Below are 18,405 nucleotides of genomic sequence, written 5' to 3' on the forward strand. Positions count from 1 at the left end.
ACACAATAATACTAAATCATTACAGGATCACATCGTTCACCCGCAATTTGCTGCATTTAGGATTGTTAAAGCCTGTGTAAATTATTTGACGTTATTTTATGTAACAAAAAGGCGCATTAATACAAAACCGGCAATTTTTTGTCACCCCCTCAGAGCTGGTACCCGGTGCGGGCCGCACCCATCGCAATCACCTTTCTACGCCACTGAGTGAACCCAGGTCACCTTACTGTGAGGCAGCAGCGCTACCACTGCGCCCTAAAGGTAACTTTCTGCTTGAAAACAGTTGTTAGTTTTCTATTGTGATTATGGATTTTCAGCAAGGATTGGTGACTTTTCTATAATACCATACAGCTCTTCTGTATTCATTCAAAGATTCCACTAAACACATCCCAAATTTCTGCTTTAATATTATTTTTATTAATTTCTTTATTTATCCCTGTTATTCCCTATGGGTATTTTTTACCCAAGGATTAGTAACATTTAGACATTGGCAAAAGAATTGTAATCTCAAGCAGGGCCATTTGTCTGGGGTCCGATGGCCAGTGGGAACCCCCAACACATAAATAAAAGCAAAACAACTCCCATTCAAAGTTTATTTTGTCTAGTTTTTACATATGCGTTTTATGCAATTATAAAACTTTTTAACTCCCACAAGAAACACCAGTCTGCACATCCCAAATTGAAATGTAAGATTCTGCTCAAACACAGCATTTAGTTGTCATTTATTTATTGTGCTTATTCATTTTCAGCCAAAATGGGTATCTTTTATATTCTGACATGCTGCTCTTAAAGTACCAATCCCACCCAACACATCCTGCAATTTCTGAAGTAATATCTGCTTTAATATTTCTTCGTTAATGTCTTTATTTAGTATTGTTATTCATTTTTCAACCAGAGATCAGTAATTATTAGATATGAGCTTACAACTTGATTCTGTTCATCCTAAGCAGGGCCTTCATTCTTGGATATCCAAGGCAAGCTCTTGGTGCCCCCAATACACACAGAATGAACGCAACACTTCCAAACAGGAACACTACTCAAAACGTTCCAATATTTAATGTAATAATCTGTTCAAATACAATACATAATTATTATTTACAAGCCATGTGCGCCCAACTACGTTGCGCGTGTTAAAGTTGTCTGTGAAGGGCTCCCTGTTTAAACGTGACTGCCAGTCGTTAACTGGGCCCTTCGTCGCACAGCATTATGATTTTTTATAAGGGAAACAAAATTACAAAACAAAACCCTTGGACATTGATTCGATAGGAACGGCCTACTCATAATCACTGTCCGAATAGTAATTATGTGGTGGTGTAGGAGCATTTCTGCTTCTGTCCGTTCACAGTCCGTCAAATTTTCACGACGCTATCGTTTCCTCTCACGATGTCTTCTCAACCTTTCTCCAATCTTGCAGGTTGCTTTGTGGCAATCCAAAGAGTAAGGCAATATACACGGAGCAATGGTTATAAAAGGGGGACACATAGGTATCCAGGCTCTTTAAAGCATAAATGGGGATCACTTCACTGACATGTGAGCAAGCCACGGTACAACTGTGAGACACGCAGCACTCGCCGGCTACAACGTAACAATAATAATTTCCCGAATGTGCTGCTACGTTGTCATTCATTTTACCCACCGCCTTTCTTTCACTTATATGTTACGTAGGCACGTACCTTTTATCTTCCGCAATCTCATTCTCTAACCAGCGTAACACTGTCCACCACCCCTTTCGTTATTCAGGCATATTGTTGACATCCGTGAGTAACAACAACGTACTAAACTGGAAGGTGGTCTACGCATGCGTGGAATTCGCGGACAAACAAAGATCAAGATCTAAATGAAGATCTCTTTAGTTAATTTAAAGCACAACAATTTGTTTAGTTTGAATGTCTGTGTTTTGAGGTGTGACTGGCGTACTACAGTCTTCAGTAGTATAAGTAGTATAACTAAAGTATCAGTTGTAACCAACACATCCTGCCATTTCTAAAGTAATATTTGCTGTCATACTTCTTCCTTAATTTCTTTATTTATCCCTGCTATTAATTTTTCACATAAAAACTGGTAACATTTAGACTTTTTTATCTGTTCATCCTAACCAGGGCTTTTTTTTTCTGGCATAAGCAAGCAAGGCCATCACTTGAGCCCCCCACATGGCCAGCAGGGACCCCCAATACACACATACAGTGAACACAACTTTTCAACTCTTCAGCTGCCAAATAGAAACAGTAGCTGCTATATGACAATATTTAAAGGTAATGCTCTGCTCAAATGCAGTATTTAGTTGTTATTGATTTATTGTGCTTATTCATTTTCAGCCAAAATTAGTAACTCATATATCGACATACAAGTCTCCTGTATTCATTTAAAGTATCAATTGTAACCAACATGTCCTGCCATTTATAAAGTAATATGTGCTTTAATATTCTTTTATTAATGACTTTATTTATCCCTGCTATTAATTTTTCATGTGAAAACTGGTAACATTTTAAGTTTAAGTACACAACGTTTTAATCTATTCATTTAATCTATTCATTTTCTGGTATAAGCAAGGAAGGCAACCACTTGGGGCCCACCTGGCCAGTAGAGACCCCCCAATACACACATTTCAACACTTCAGCTCCCAAATAGAAAGAGTAGCTGCTACATCCCCATATTTAAAGGTAACACTCTGCTCAAAGGCAGTACAGTGGAACCTCTAGATACGATCACCTCTGTATACGAGAAATTCAAGATAAGAGGAAAGTATGAGTGAAAAATTCGGATCTAAATTCGAGCATTGGCTCGCGTAATAAGCCACGAGCCAGGCTGTGGTTATGCGTGACGCGTTTCCTGATCCGCCTCGACTTGGGGATTCACCCAAGCTGACGCTGCCAGCCCATCAGCTCACTCAGTGTTCCTTGTTCTCCCGTAGCGTGAGGATCTACGCGTTTGTGTGCTTGTGATTTCATTGTTTCGCTGTAGCAGTTCGCTGTATAAGTGTATCCAAAAATATCGCAGACATGCAGACGGAGAATAGGAGATGATTGCCCTCAAGAGGAGAGAGAGAGAGAGAGAGAGGTGCACGTGAGATAAGGAGAGAGAGAGAGGCGTGCGCGAGCGAGCGAGAGAGATAAGGAGAGAGAGAGAGAGGCGTGAGCGGCGGAGAGAGATAAGGAGAGAGAGGCGTGCGCGAGCGGGAGAGATAAGGAGAGAGAGGGCGGCGGCGGCGAGAGATAAGGAGAGAGAGATGCACGAGAGAGAAGAACCATCAGCTCAGTTATGCTCACATGACGCTCAGCAGACAAAGTGTATCCATACTACTTGTATTGCAAGACATCGCTCGTTTATCAAGTCAAAATTAATTAAAAAATTTAGCTCGTCTTGCAAAACACTCGTAAACCAAGTTACTTGCAAACCGAGGTTCCACTTGTATATATTATTTATCAGTGTTATTTGTTAGGAAAATTGATTTTTATGTTGATATTTCTGGGGGTGCGGAGCGGATTAACTGGATTTCCATTATATTCAATGGGTAAGTTTGTTCTAGATATGAGAAATTCGCTATACAAGCTCAGTGCTGGAATGAATTAAACTCGTATCTCGAGGTTCCACTGTATTTTGTTGTTATTGATTTATTGTGCTTATTCATTTTCAGCCAAAATTAGTAACTCTTATATATCGACATACAACTCTCCTGTATTCATTTAAAGTATCAATTGTAACCAACACATCCTGCCATTTCTAAAGTAATATCTGCTGTCATATTCTTCATTCATTTCTTTATTTATTCCTCTCATTGGTTTTTCAAAGACTGATAACTTTTAAATAATGGCTCACAATTTGAATATACTCATGCCAAGCAGGGCCTTTTTTTGTGGTATAAGCAAGCAAGGCCACCACTTGGGCCCCCCCACATGGCCAGCAGGGACCCCCAATACACACATACAGTGAACACAACATTTCAACTCCCAGAGAAGAATTCTTGCCAACACGTCCCAACTTTTAAAAGTGACGTTCTACCTTAATATTTAGCCAATAATTATTTCATTTATTTATTGTGTTTCTTCATTTTTTTCAGCCAAAAATGGGTGATTTTTATGTTATTGTATGACTTGACAAAACATTCTAACATAATAATTTCCATCATAAAGAAGTTTGAACTGATTTCTGGCAAAGATTGTTAACGTTTATATGCTGCTGTAATGTTCTTAAGGATTTATTCCATCTATTAGTTCCAGTCAACACATCTCAGCATTTCTAAAGTAATATCTGCTTTAATATTCCTTCATTTATGAGTGCCATTAATGTTTCACATAAAAACTGGAAACTTTTAGATTTGAGTGCACAGCTTTATTTATCTGTTCATCCCAATCTAGACTTTATTTATAGCATAAGCAAGCAAGGAAAACACTTGGGGGCCCCCCATGGCCAGCAGGGACCCTCAATGTACACATTTCAGCACTTCAGCTCCCAAACAGAAAGAGTAACTGCCACGTCCCCATATTTAAAGGTAATACTCTGCTCAAATACAGTATTTGATTGTTATTGATGTATTGTGATTATTCATTTTCAGGCAAAATTAGTACCTCTTATATATCGACATACAACTCTCCTGTATTCATTTAAAGTATCAATTGTAACCAACATGTCCTGCCATTTTAGTTTAGCTTTAGTATTCCTCCATTAAAAACTTTATTTATCCCTGTTATTATTTTTTCACATAACAAATGGTAACATTTGGATTTAAGTACACAACTTTTTTTTTATCTATTCATCCCAAGCAGGGCTTTTTTTACCTGATATAAGCAAGCAAGGCAACCACTTGGGCCACCCTTGGCCAGCAGGGACCCCCAATGCACACATTTCAGCAGTTCAGCTCCCAAATAGAAACAGTAGCTGCTATGTGACAATATTTAAAGGTAATACTCTGCTCAAATGCAGTATTTAGTTGTTATTGATTTATTGTGCTTATTCATTTTCATCCAAACTTAGTAACTCATATATCGACATACAACTCTCCTGTATTCATTTAAAGTATAAATTGTAACCAACACGTCCTGCCATTTGTAAAGTAATATCTACTGTCATACTTCTTCATTCATTTCTTTACTTATCCCTGCCATTAATTTTTCACATAAAAACGGGTAACATTTACATTTAAGTACACAACTTTTTTTATCTGTTCATATAAAGTAGGGCCTTTTTTTTCTGGCATAACCAAGCAAGGCCACCACTTGAGCCCCCCACATGGCCAGCAGGGAGCCCCAATACACACATACAGTGAACACAACATTTCAACTCTTCAGCTCCCAAATAGAAACAGTAGCTGCTATGTGACAATATTTAAAGGTAATACTCAGCCCAAATGCAGTATTTAGTTGTTATTGATTTATTGTGCTTATTCATTCAAAATTAGTAACTCTTATATATCGACATACAACTCTACTGTATTCATTTAAAGTATCAATTGCAACCAACATGTCCTGCCATTTCTAAAGTAATATCTGCATATTTCTTCATTAATTTCTTTATTGATCCCTGTCATTCGTTTTTCAAGCAAACATTTCAATATTGGCTTACAACTTTAGTCAATTCATCCCAAGCAGGACCTTTGTTTGACATAAGCAAGCTAGGCCACTACTTGGGGGCCCCTGACCAGCAGGGGCTTCTGAAACACACATACAGTGGTCACACTATTATCTGCTGTAATATCTCTTTATTAATTTCTTTAATTATTCCCGTCCTTCATTTTTAAACCAAAGATTGGTAACTTTTAAATAATGGCTTACAACTTTAGTCTATTCATTCCAAACGGGGCACTTTTCTCTGACATAAGTAAGCTAGCCCACCACTTGGGGCCCCCAATACACACATACAGTGATCACAGTAATTATCTGCTGTCATATTTCTTCATTAATTTCTTTTTTAATTCCTGACATCCATTTTTCAAATAAAGACTAGTCACTTTTAAATAATAGCTTACAACTTTAGTCTATTCATCCCAAGCAGGGTCTTTTTTTCTGACATAAGCAAGCAAGGCCACCACTTGGGGCCCCCGATACACACATACAGTGATCACAATAATTATCTAATCTAATATTTCTTTATTAATGTCTTCATTTATTCTTGTCATTCATTTCTTTATTTATTCCTGTCATTTATTTTCCTACCAAAGGTTGGTAACTTTTAAATAATGGTTTACAACTTTATTCTGTACATCCTAAGCTGGGACTTTTTCCCTGACATAAGCAGACTAGGCCTCTACTTGGGGCCCCCAGTACACACACTGATCACAGTAATATCTGCTTTAATATTTCTTCATTAATTTCTTTTCTTATCCCTGTTTTCCATTTTTCAAATGAAGACTAGTAACTCAACTAAAAATTGGTAACTTTTAAATATTGGCTTACAACTTTAGTCTATTCATCCCAAGCAGGACCTTTGTTTGACATGAGCAAGCTAGGTCACTACTTGGGGGCCCCCTGACCAGCAGGGGCTTCTGAAACACACATACAGTGGTCACACTATTATCTGCTGTAATATCTCTTTATTAATTTCTTTAATTATTCCCGTCCTTCATTTTTAAACCAAAGATTGGTAACTTTTAAATAATGGCTTACAACTTTAGTCTATTCATTCCAAACGGGGCACTTTTCTCTGACATAAGTAAGCTAGCCCACCACTTGGGGCCCCCAATACACACATACAGTGATCACAGTAATTATCTGCTGTCATATTTCTTCATTAATTTATTTTTTAATTCCTGACATCCATTTTTCAAATAAAGACTAGTCACTTTTAAATAATAGCTTACAACTTTAGTCTATTCATCACAAGCAGGACCTTTGTTTGACATAAGCAAGCTATTGCAACCACTTGTGGCCCCTTGGCCAGCTTGGGCCCCCTAAACACACATATTATCTGCTTTAATATTTCTTCATTAATTTATTAATTCCTGTCATTAATTTTTTTTAACTAAAAATTTGTAACTTTTAAATAATGGCTTACAACTTTAGTCTATTCATCCCAAGCAGGGTCTTTTTTTCTGACATAAGCAAGCAAGGCCACCACTTGGGGCCCCCAATACATACATAAAGTGATCACAATAATATCTGCTCTAATATTTCTTCATTTATTTCTTTGTTTATTCCTCTCATTCATTTTTCAACCAAAGATTGATAACTTTTAAATAATGGCTTACAACTTTAGTCTATTCATTCCAAGCAGGGACTTTTTTTCCGACATAGGCAAGCTAGGCCACCACTTGGGGACCCCAAAACACACATACAGTGATCTCAATAATATTCGCTTTAATATTTCTTCATTCGTTTCCTTATTTATTCCTGTCATTTATTTTTCAAGTAAAGATTGGTAACTTTTCAATAATGGCTTACAACTTTAGTCTATCAATCCCAAGCACGGCCTTTGTCTCAAATAAGCAAGCTATTGCAACCCCTTAGGACCAACTATCCAGCAGGGGCCCCCAAAACATACACACACTGATCACAGTATAATCTGCTTTAATATTTCTTCATTCATTTCTTTATTTCTTCCTGTCATTCATTTTTCAAACAAAGATTGGTAACTTTTAAATAATGGCTTACAACTTTAGTCTATTCATCCCAAGCAGGGTCTTTTTTTCCGACATAAGCAAGCAAGGCCACCACTTGGGGCCCCCAATACACACACATACAGTGATCACTGTAATTATCTGATCTAATATGTCTTTATTAATGTCTTCATTTATTCTTGTCATTCATTTTTCAACCAAAGATTGGTAACTTTTAAATAAAGGCTTGCAACTTTAACCTATTCATCCCTAAGCAAGGATGTTTTCTCTGGCATAAGCAAGCTAGACCACCACTTGGGCCCCCCTTGCCAGCAGGAGCCCCCAGTACACACACATATAGTGATCACTGTAATAATTTGCTTTAATATTTCTTCATTCATTTCTTTATTTCTTCCTGCCATTCATTTTTCAACCAAAGATTGGTAACTTTTAAATAATGGCTTACAACTTTAGTCTTTTCATTCCAAGCACGGTCTTTTTTCCGACATAAGCAAGCAAGGCCACCACTTGGGGCCCCCGATACACACATACAGTGATCACAATAATTATCTGCTTTAATATTTCTTCATTCATTTCTTTATTTCTTCCTGTCAGTCATTTTTCAACCAAAGATGGTTAACTTTTCAATAAAGGCTTGCAAGTTTAATCGATTCATCCCTAAGCCAGGACTGTTTCTCTGACATAAGCAAGCTAGGCCACCACTTAGGCCCCCACTTGCCAGCAGGGGCCCCCAATACACACACAAACAGTGATCACAATAATATAATATTTCTTTATTCATTCTTTTATTTATTCCCGTCATTCATTTTTCAACCAAAGATCGTTAATGTTTAGACGCTGGCATATAATGTCAATCTATTTCTCCCAAGCAGGGACCTTTTTTGTTGGCATAAGTAAGCATGGGACAAAACTTTGGGCCACCTTGCACCCCAAATCAACACATACATAGTGATCACAGCATTTCTCCCAAACAGGAACACTAGTCAACATTTTAAAAATAATATTCTGCTTTACTTTTTAGTCCTTCATGATTTCATTTATGTGTTGTGTTTCTTGGTAACTTTTAGATATTGGCACACAACACTTCTGCATTCAATTAAAGTAGCCAACACATCCCAAGATTTCTAAAGTCTTATCTGCTTTAATGTTTTGGCCACCACATACAGACATTTCAAAAGCCCAGTGCTAAATCCTAAAGTCACTCGGAGGAAACCTTCAAGACGTCTCAAGTCAAACCCGGCAGGCATCTCCTGCCTCTTATTGCAGTCATTTCATCCCCTGTCTCACTCTTTCTCCTTGTCACACTCTGTGCCTCTGTGGTTTCCTTATCATCACCTCTACTCAAACTTAATTCTGCTTTCTTATTTGAGAGTTTGGTGTTTGGCGGAGGGGTTTTGGGGTCTGGGTGTACTGCTTCTTATCATATTCCTACTCCATGATTCAAATCTGCAGGAAAGCAATGCAATCAATCCAATCAAAAGGTCCTTTAACAGCAAAACCAAAAAGCAGCAGCAGCAGTGGCAGCAAAGCCATGGAGGAGCTTCGAAAGCTCCAAACATTTCGGAGAAAAAGCCACGGATGCCAGTTCTAAAATTCCATATGGGCAGCAGACAAAGATTGGAAAATAAAAATGAAAAACTTCTAAAGACTCACCAGTCTTACAAGCCTCCCCCATGGTCACATTTCCTTAAATGGCTTATGTGTTGCCTGCCAAGGACAGTTATATTCTCCAAATGCAGTCGAAAACAAATCAAAACAGTGACTAATGCAAATAGAGTTTCACACTTTTTTCTTCAAAATATCCTCTGTGGGTGTTTTCTTTTCTTTTCTTTTCTTTTTTTATTGTTCTTTTAGATCCAACAACTGATTTGTAGTGTGTAGATATTTAAGAGGAGTACAAAAAAAAAGTAAGGTGTCCTCTCTTGAGTGGAGTTTTGAGAAATTATAAAATACAGAATATTCCAGTCTCGATTTATAGCAGTGTGACAAAAAAAAAAAATTTAGGGAGGCATTACGTGTTTGTAAAGCCCGATTCCGGGGTAGGGGGGCCCGCGTGTTGAAATGCTGAACTGCTTGAAGTGTGCAGATTGAATTGCAACAGACAAATGTTTCCAGTGGTCTTTAATTCAGTTGCAGAGCGCCTGCCTCTCGGTTTGACCTGTAGGTAACCAAGTGACTTTGGATTCAAGGCTCGTACGACTCTGAATGCACATACCCAGTTTGAAGCCAGAGAAACAGTGTTTAAAGATTATTTCCAAAAACACGGGGCTCTTCAGCAGTTGTCTGAGTACACGCAGGGTATTTTTTTTTTCTTTGTTGCATCGGCTCTTTCTACTCCTCTCTCTATTTATTATTAGTATTATTAGTATTCTTATTATTATCCTCTCCTCGCTCTTCAGTTGGAGTTACACTAAAGCATTTCTCCCTTCTTAGTCCTGCAGCCTCTGTTCAAATAAATGCCAGGTCTGTCACAGCATTCTGCTGCATCGCTTTTGGCTCAGCCTCCCTCTCTCTAACATTCCCCCCACCGTCCCCCAACCCTTGTGCTTCATCTCTCTCAGTCACACACGTGAGAGAAGAGGAGGAGGCTGGAATACAAATAAGGCATTTAGCCAGTCTTTCTTAAAGATACAATTGAGTGCTCCTCTACTCTACTTTAAGGGGAGGCATGGGATGGAAATGTTTACTTATGTCGGCAGCAGGATGTTACGTCCTTTGTAAGAGGCTGCAAAATACTACAAATCAGAGGTAAATATGGGGGGGTGGTGGGGGGGGAATCCTGCTGCATTATATTAATAGAGGAAGAAATTTAGGGCTTATTTCAAGTCATGATGGGTCTCTCTGAAGCAGTGGTTCACATACTTTGTCTATAATAATAATAACAATAACAACAACAATAATAATAAAAGTCTGTTACATTTACAGTATATAGCGCTTTTCTCACTACTAACGGCACTTGTCATAATAAGTGGGGAGCCACTGCAACCAGCACTAACGTGCAACATCCATCCGGATGATGCAACGGCAGCCATTTTTGCACCCGCCACACATGGGCTGCTGTTGGGTGGTGACAGAGATAGCCAGGGGCCGGGGGACCCAGAATAGATAACATAATTTGACCAGGACATTGGGATACCCTATTCTTTACGAATGATTTTTTTCTGACCACAGAGAGTCAACAACAACATTTATTTCTAGAGCACATTTTCATACAAATGATGTGGCTCAAAGTGCTTTACAGGATGAAGAAAGAGAAATAAGAATTCAAATTAGGGAACACTAATTAACATAGAATAGAATAGAAGAAAGGTTTGATGGCCAGGGAGGACAGAAAAAAAAATTTAAATCTGCAGGGGTTCCCGAGGCCATGAGACCACCCAGCCCCCTCTAGGCATGACCTCAATTAGAGCTCATGGTATTCAGGGTTCTCATGGAAGAGCTTGATGATGACGGTCATGTGGACTTCTGGCCTTTAATCCATCAATGTAGGGACATCACGGTGCTTTGATCAGATGGAAGGGGCGCAGATCACCACCACAGAAAACCGGAAAAAGAAGAGCAGAGAAAGTAGGGGTTACTAAGGAGTGTGGAGCCACCAGGAATAATAATGATAATTAATCGAATATACAGAGCATCAGGATTAAACTAAGATGAAGCTCTGAGAAAGCCATGTTAAAATAATGAGTTTTTATCAGTGTTTTGAAGTGCTCCACTGTAATAGCCTGGTGGATTCTTATTGGTCAGCTATTCCAGATTTTAGGTGCATAACAGCAGAAGGCCGCCTCACCACTTCTATTAAGTTTAGCTCTTAGAATTCTAAACAGACCCTCATTTGAAGATCTAAGGTTACGATTTGGAGTGTAAGGTGTCAGACAATCCGAACTATAAGATGGAGCAGATTATTGAAGGCTTTGTAAACCATCAGCAGTATTTTAAAGTCAATTCTAAATGACACAGGTAGCCAGTGAAGTGACATCAAAACTGGGGTGATGTGCTCAGATCTTCTTTTCCTAATTAAGAATTCTAGCAGCTGCATTCTGCACTCGTCGTTATTGATTGATGTCTTTTTGGGTGGTCCTGAGTGGAGTGTGTTACAGTAATCTAGCCGACTGAAAACAAAAGCGTGAACTAATTTCTCAGCATCTTGCAATGTTATAAGAGGGTTAACTGTTGCTATATTTCTTAAGTGAAAAAATGCTGTCCTAGTAATATGATTAATCTGACCTTGGTTTTATGTCTCACCATCCTAGGGCCTCATGTATAAACGGTGCGTACGCACAGAAATGTTGCGTAAGAACTTTTCCACATTTAAATTGCGATGTATAAAACCTACACTTGGCGTAAAGCCACGCACTTTTCCACGGTACCTCATGCCTTGTCGTACGCAAGTTCTCCGCTCGGTTTTGCAGACTGGTGGCACCCAGCGTCAAAGCAATGCTACTGTTCCTGTGTGGTTACACCTTATTTTCCTGACACGGCTTTATAAATACACTGAAACTAACCGCATATTGTTTATTAGTGTAATGCATCTGATTGTAATTAACTTGCAACAATATAATGGTTCAGGGAATAGCCATAGTATTCCAAATACCATAACTGCTTTAGCGTTGTTACTCTCACTGCACCTTCTTCTTCTATATAAAAGCGGTCGGGATTGTCGTTCCGTCCCGTGAGTGATACACAGGCGCGGAGTTTCACACACGCCCCGTCCATTTTGCAATGCACGATGGAATTTGTAGTTTCGTTTTTCCAGGTAAAAGATGATTTTCTACTCCAGACTGTGCGATATCTTCTTCTTCTTTCTTACTATATAAAAGTGGTCGGGTTTGTCCTTCCGTCCCGTGAGTGGAAAGCATAGCGGTGTTCCGCTTATCATAGACTTTCTACTTGCAGCTTGCGGTACGAAGCGACATGATGTGAGCAGAGTTCCGGTGCTCCCATCGTTCCCTTGCTTTTGTGCGCGATGCGCTGGAAAAATAGACAAAATTATGTCTCTGGAAATAATTCATGTTGATGGAGTACAAATGCCTCACCGCGTAGTAAATATCTGAGGGGTTCAAAAGGGCGACCTCAATATAGAAAAAATGTTTAAATTTCATCACAAAAATAACAGAAACTACGAGTATTAAAGTAATACCACTCAAATGCAATATAAGCAAATTAATGAGTTTGTATAAAATATCAAATTGATCTACATATTGAATTGCCTTAAGAAGTGGTCAACTTAAAAGTCGGTCGCCTTAAAAGGCGGGTCAGCCTAGTTATCGATATACAGCTTCAAGCCCACGCTGTCTCAGCCATGGCAAAATGTTTCAAAGTCTTTGCTGAACAGACCTCGCGGTTCAGAAACAGTTTCATCCCAAGAATTATAAACGCACTCAATCAATTGCTCCTTGCAGAACTGTTTGTACTTATAAGTACAATCACCCCACTGTAAACTTGCACTACAGTTATAATATTGCACAACAATATTACCCAGAAAGCCATTTAAAGAGCATGGAATCCATCCATTGCAGCGCTCTGCACCAAGGCTACAGTACTCTAAATTATATTGCTGGGCTCCAATTAGATCATACTCAGTCCAGAAGAAAAAGCAGACAATGTGTCACAGTGGTTAAGACTATGGACTTCAAACTTTGAGGTTGTGGATTCAAATCCCACTGCTGACACCATTGTGTGACCACAAGAAAGTCCCTTCATCTGCTAGAGCTCCAAAAAAATATGATGTCTTGAAAGATCAAAAACACATGCCATTCGAAATTCTCTATTTTTGACTCTTTACCCTAAAACATTTTACCTTTTCATGGTAAGGGCCGGATGTTTGCTACCCAATAACAAAAAGGATGCATTTCTAGAAACAATAGTCTCGAGGCACAAATCTGGGGAAGGTTACAGAAAAAATTCTGCTGCTTTGAAGGTCCCAATGAGCACAGTGGCCTCCATCATCCGTAAGTGGAAGAAGTTTGAAACCATAAGAACTCTTCCTAGAGCTGGCCGGCCATCTAAACTGAGCGATCGGGGAGAGAAGGGCCTTAGTCAGGGAGGTGATCAAGAACCTGTCAGAGCTCCAGAGGTCCTCTGTGGAGAGAGGAGAACCTTCCAGAAGGACAACCATCTCTGCAGCAATTCACCAATCAGGCCTGTATGGTAGAGTGGCCAGACAGAAGCCACTCCTTAGTAAAAGGCACATGGCAGCCCGCCTGGAGTTTGCCAAAAGGCACCTGAAGGACTCTCAGACCATGAGAAACTAAATTCTCTGGTCTGGTGAGACAAAGATTGAACTTTTTGGTGTGAAAGCCAGGCATCACATTTGGAGGAAACCAGGCACCACTCATCACCAGGCCTATACCATCCCTACAGTGAAGCATGGTGGTGGCAGCATCATGCTGTGGGGGGCAGGAACTGGGAGACTAGTCAGGATAAAGGGAAAGATGACTGCAGCAATGGACAGAGACATCCTGGATGAAAACCTGCTCCAGAGCGCTCTTGACCTCAGAATGGGGCGACGGTTCATCTTTCAGCAGGACAACGACTCTAAGCACACAGCCAAGATATCAAAGGAGTGGCTTCAGGACAACTCTGTGAATGTCCTTGAGTGGCCCAGCCAGAGCCCAGACTTGAATCCGATTGAACATCTCTGGAGAGATCTTAAAATGGCTATGCACCGACGCTTCCCATCCAACCTGATGGAGCTTGAGAGGTGCTGCAAAGAGGAATGGGCGGAACTGGCCAAGGATAGGTGTGCCAAGCTTGTGGCATCATATTCAAAAAGACTTGAGGCTGGAATTGCTGCCAAAGGTGCATCGACAAAGTATTGAGCAAAGGCTGTGAATACTTATGTACATGTGCTTTCTCAGTTTTTTTATTTTTAATAAATTTGCAAAAACCCCAAGTAAACTTTTTTCACATTGTCATTATGGGGTGTTGTGTGTAGAATTCTGAGGAAAAAAATGAATTTAATCCATTTTGGAATAAGGCTTTAACATAACAAAATGTGGAAAAACCGATGCGCTGTGAATACTTTCCGGATGCACTGTATATATATATATATATATATTTGTCTTATGAAGAATATGTACAGTTGTGCTTGAAAGTTTGTGAACCCTTTAGAATTTTCTATATTTCTAAATAAATATGACCTAAAACTTCATCAGATTTTCACTCAAGTCCTAAATGTAGATAAAGAGAAACCAGTTAAACAAATGAAAAAAAAATATTATACTTGTTCATTTATTTATTAAGGAAAATGATCGAATATTACATATTTGTGAGTGGCAAAAGTATGTGAACCTTTGCTTTCAGTACCTGCTGTGACACCCCTTTGCAGCAACAACTGCAACTAAACATTTCCGGTAACTTTTGCTCATTCCTGCACACTGGCTTGGAGGAATTTGAGCCCATTCCTCCATACAGAACAGCTTCAACTCTGGGATGTTGGTGAGTTTCCTCACATGAACTGCTTGCTTCAGGTCCTTCCACAACATTTCGATTGGATTAAGGTCAGGACTTTGACTCGGCAATTTCAAAACATTAACTTTACTCTTCTTTAACCATTCTTTGGTAGAACGACTTGTGTGCTTAGGGTTGTTGTCTTGCTGCATGACCCACCTTCTCCTGAGATTCAGTTCATGGACAGATGTCCTGACATTTTCCTTTAGAATTCTCTGATATAATTCAGAATTCATTGTTCCATCAATGAAGGCAACCTGTCCTGGCCCAGATGCAGCAAAACAGGCCCAAACCGTGATACTACCACCACCATGTTTCACAGATGAGATAAGGTTCTTATGCTGGAATGCAGTGTTTTCCTTTCTTCAAACATAAAGCTTTTCATTTAAACAAAAAAGTTATATTTTGGTCTCATCCGTCCACAAAACCTTCTTCCAATAGCCTTCTAGTTTGTCCACATGATCTTTAGCAATCTGCAGACGAGCAGCAACGGTTTTTTTGGCAAGCAGTGGCTTTCTTCTTGCAACCCTGCCATTCACACCATTGTTGTTCAGTGTTCTCCTGATGGTGGACTCATGAACATGAACATTAGCCAATGTGAGAGAGGACTTCATTTGCTTAGAAGTTACCCTGGGGTAACCTTTGTGACCTCGCCGTCTAGTACACGCCTTGCTCTTGGAGTGATCTTTGTTGGTCGACCACTCCTGGGGAGGGTAACAATGGTCTTGAATTTTCTCCATTTGTACACAATCTGTCTGACTTTGATTGGTGGAGTCCAAACTCTTCAGAGATGGTTTTGTAACCTTTTCCAGCCTGATGAGCATCAGCAACTCTTTCTCTGAGGTCCTCAGAAATCTCCTTTGTTCGTGCCATGAACACAAAACGTGTGTTGTGAAGAGCAGACTTTGATAGATCCTGTTCTTTAAATATCACAGGGTGCCCACTCCCACCTGATTGTCATCCCATTGATTGAAAACACCGACACCTGACACCTCACCTTCAAACTAACTGATCATCCTAGAGGTTCACATACTTTTGCCACTCACAAATATGTAATATTCGATAATTTTCCTCAATAAATAAATGACCAAGTATAATATTTTTGTCTCATTTGTTTAACTGGTTTCTCTTTATCTACTTTTAGGACTTGAGTGAAAATCTGATGATGTTTTAGGTCATATTTGTGCAGAAATATAGAAAATTCTAAAGGGTTTACAAACTTTCAAGCACAACTGTATGTGTATTATAAAGTATATATGAATTTTGAAGAGTGATTAAAAGAGCTGAGCCTTTTCAGTTTAAGCGAAAGAAAATTAAGAGGAGACATGATTGAAGTGTTTCAAAATTATGAAGTGAATTACAGTAATCCCTCACTATATCGCGCTTCGATTTTCGTGGCTTCACTCTATCGGGAATTTTATATGTAAGCATAACTAAATATATAACACAGATTTTTCGCTGTTTCGCAAGTTCTGCGGACAATGGGTCTTTTTACTTCCTGTACATGCTTCCTCAGTTGGTTTGCCCAGTTGATTTCATACAAGGGACGCTATGACGGATGACTGAGAAGCTAACCAATCAGAGCACGCAGTTAAGTTCCTGTGTGCTGAATACAGTGTTAACCAGGAAGTCTCGTCTCGCTCATTCAGCATCAACTGGTGTGGTGGAAGTGCTGGGCTCCAGGGTTCCTCAGGCACCTGGGCGCCACCTGGCGGTGGCCACGGGCCCCTACAGGGTTGGGCTTCCAAGCCCTCTACCCGTGGCCCCCAATACAACCAGGGCGATCGCCCCTTTGCGGTCTGGAGGAGGCACAAGCCCTCCTCTGGTCCTCCTGGGCGTCCCGGCCAGGGACCACAATATATATATATATATATATATATATATATATATATACACTCACCTAAAGGATTATTAGGAACACCATACTAATACGGTGTTTGACCCCCTTTCGCCTTCAGAACTGCCTTAATTCTAGGTGGCATTGATTCAACAAGGTGCTGAAAGCATTCTTTAGAAATGTTGGCCCATATTGATAGGACAGCATCTTGCAGTTGATGGAGATTTGTGGGATGCACATCCAGGGCACGAAGCTCCTGTTCCACCACATCCCAAAGATGCTCTATTGGGTTGAGATCTGGTGACTGTGGGGCCATTTTAGTACAGTGAACTCATTGTCATGTTCAAGAAACCAATTTGAAATGATTCGAGCTTTGTGACATGGTGCATTATCCTGCTGGAAGTAGCCATCAGAGGATGGGTACATGAGGGTCATGAAGGGATGGACATGGTCAGAAACAATGCTCAGGTAGCCCGTGGCATTTAAACGATACCCAATTGGCACTAAGGGTCCTAAAGTGTGCCAAGAAAACATCCCCCACACCATTACACCACCACCCCCAGCCTGCACAGTGGTAACAAGGCATGATGGACCCATGTTCTCATTCTGTTTACGCCAAATTCTGACTCTACCATTTGAATGTCTCAACAGAAATCGAGACTCATCAGACCAGGCAACATTTTTCCAGTCTTCAACTGTCCAATTTTGGTGAGCTCGTGCAAATTGTAGCCTCTTTTTCCTATTTGTAGTGGAGATGAGTGGTACCCGGTGGGGTCTTCTGCTGTTGTAGCCCATCCGCCTCGTGTTGTGGCTTCACAAATGCTTTGCTGCATACCTCGCTTGTAACGAGTGGTTATTTCAGTCAAAGTTGCTCTTCTATCAGCTTGAATCAGTCGGCCCATTCTCCTCTAACCTCTAGCATCAACAAGGCATTTTCGCCCACAGGACTGCCGCATACTGGATGTTTTTCCCTTTTCACACCATTCTTTGTAAACCCTAGAAATGGCTGTGTGTGAAAATCCCAGTAACCGAGCAGATTGTGAAATACTCAGACCGGCCCATCTGACTCCAACAACCATGCCACGCTCAAAATTGCTTAACTTACCTTTCTTTCCTATTCTGACATTCAGTTTGGAGTTCAGGAGATTGTCTTGACCAGGACCACACCCCTAAATGCATTGAAGCAACTGCCATGTGATTGGTTGATTAGATAATTGCATTAATGAGAAATTGAACAGGTGTTCCTAATAGTTTTTAGGTGAGTGTATATATATATATATGGAGAGAGAGAGAAAGAGAGAGACTTTTGGGGCAGCAGGGTGTCCTCTATATTTCTAAAATCAATGCATGTCACCAGTGCACTGTATTTTCAAATTACAAAATAACATAATATTTGTAAACCCTACTCATCCAGTTCAGTGTCTTAGAGGAGCTAGAACCTATTCCAGCAGCACTGAGTACAAGGCAGGATACAAACCAGGCCCAAGGTGCTACTGCATTGCAAAACCCACTTATAAACACACACATTTTAGAATCGCCATATTGACATATAAGAGCAAAACCAGAATAC

The 18,405-nt window shown here is 39.9% G+C and overlaps 1 protein-coding gene across 1 annotated transcript in view; it reads right to left on the reverse strand.

Moving 5' to 3' along the window:
- Positions 1-10,049, reverse strand: part of lrrc4ca (leucine rich repeat containing 4C, genome duplicate a) — a 2,071,324-nt gene extending 2,061,275 nt beyond the window's left edge. Inside the window, exon 1 of the mRNA XM_039744122.1 lies at positions 9,203-10,049. The gene's annotated coding sequence lies outside the window, so the exon portion shown is untranslated. The remainder of the gene's footprint in view (positions 1-9,202) is intronic.
- Between the last annotated feature and the right edge of the window lie 8,356 nt (positions 10,050-18,405).

The sequence above is a fragment of the Polypterus senegalus genome, chromosome 1 (assembly GCF_016835505.1).
Source record: "Polypterus senegalus isolate Bchr_013 chromosome 1, ASM1683550v1, whole genome shotgun sequence".
NCBI classification, from domain to species: Eukaryota; Metazoa; Chordata; class Cladistia; order Polypteriformes; family Polypteridae; genus Polypterus; species Polypterus senegalus.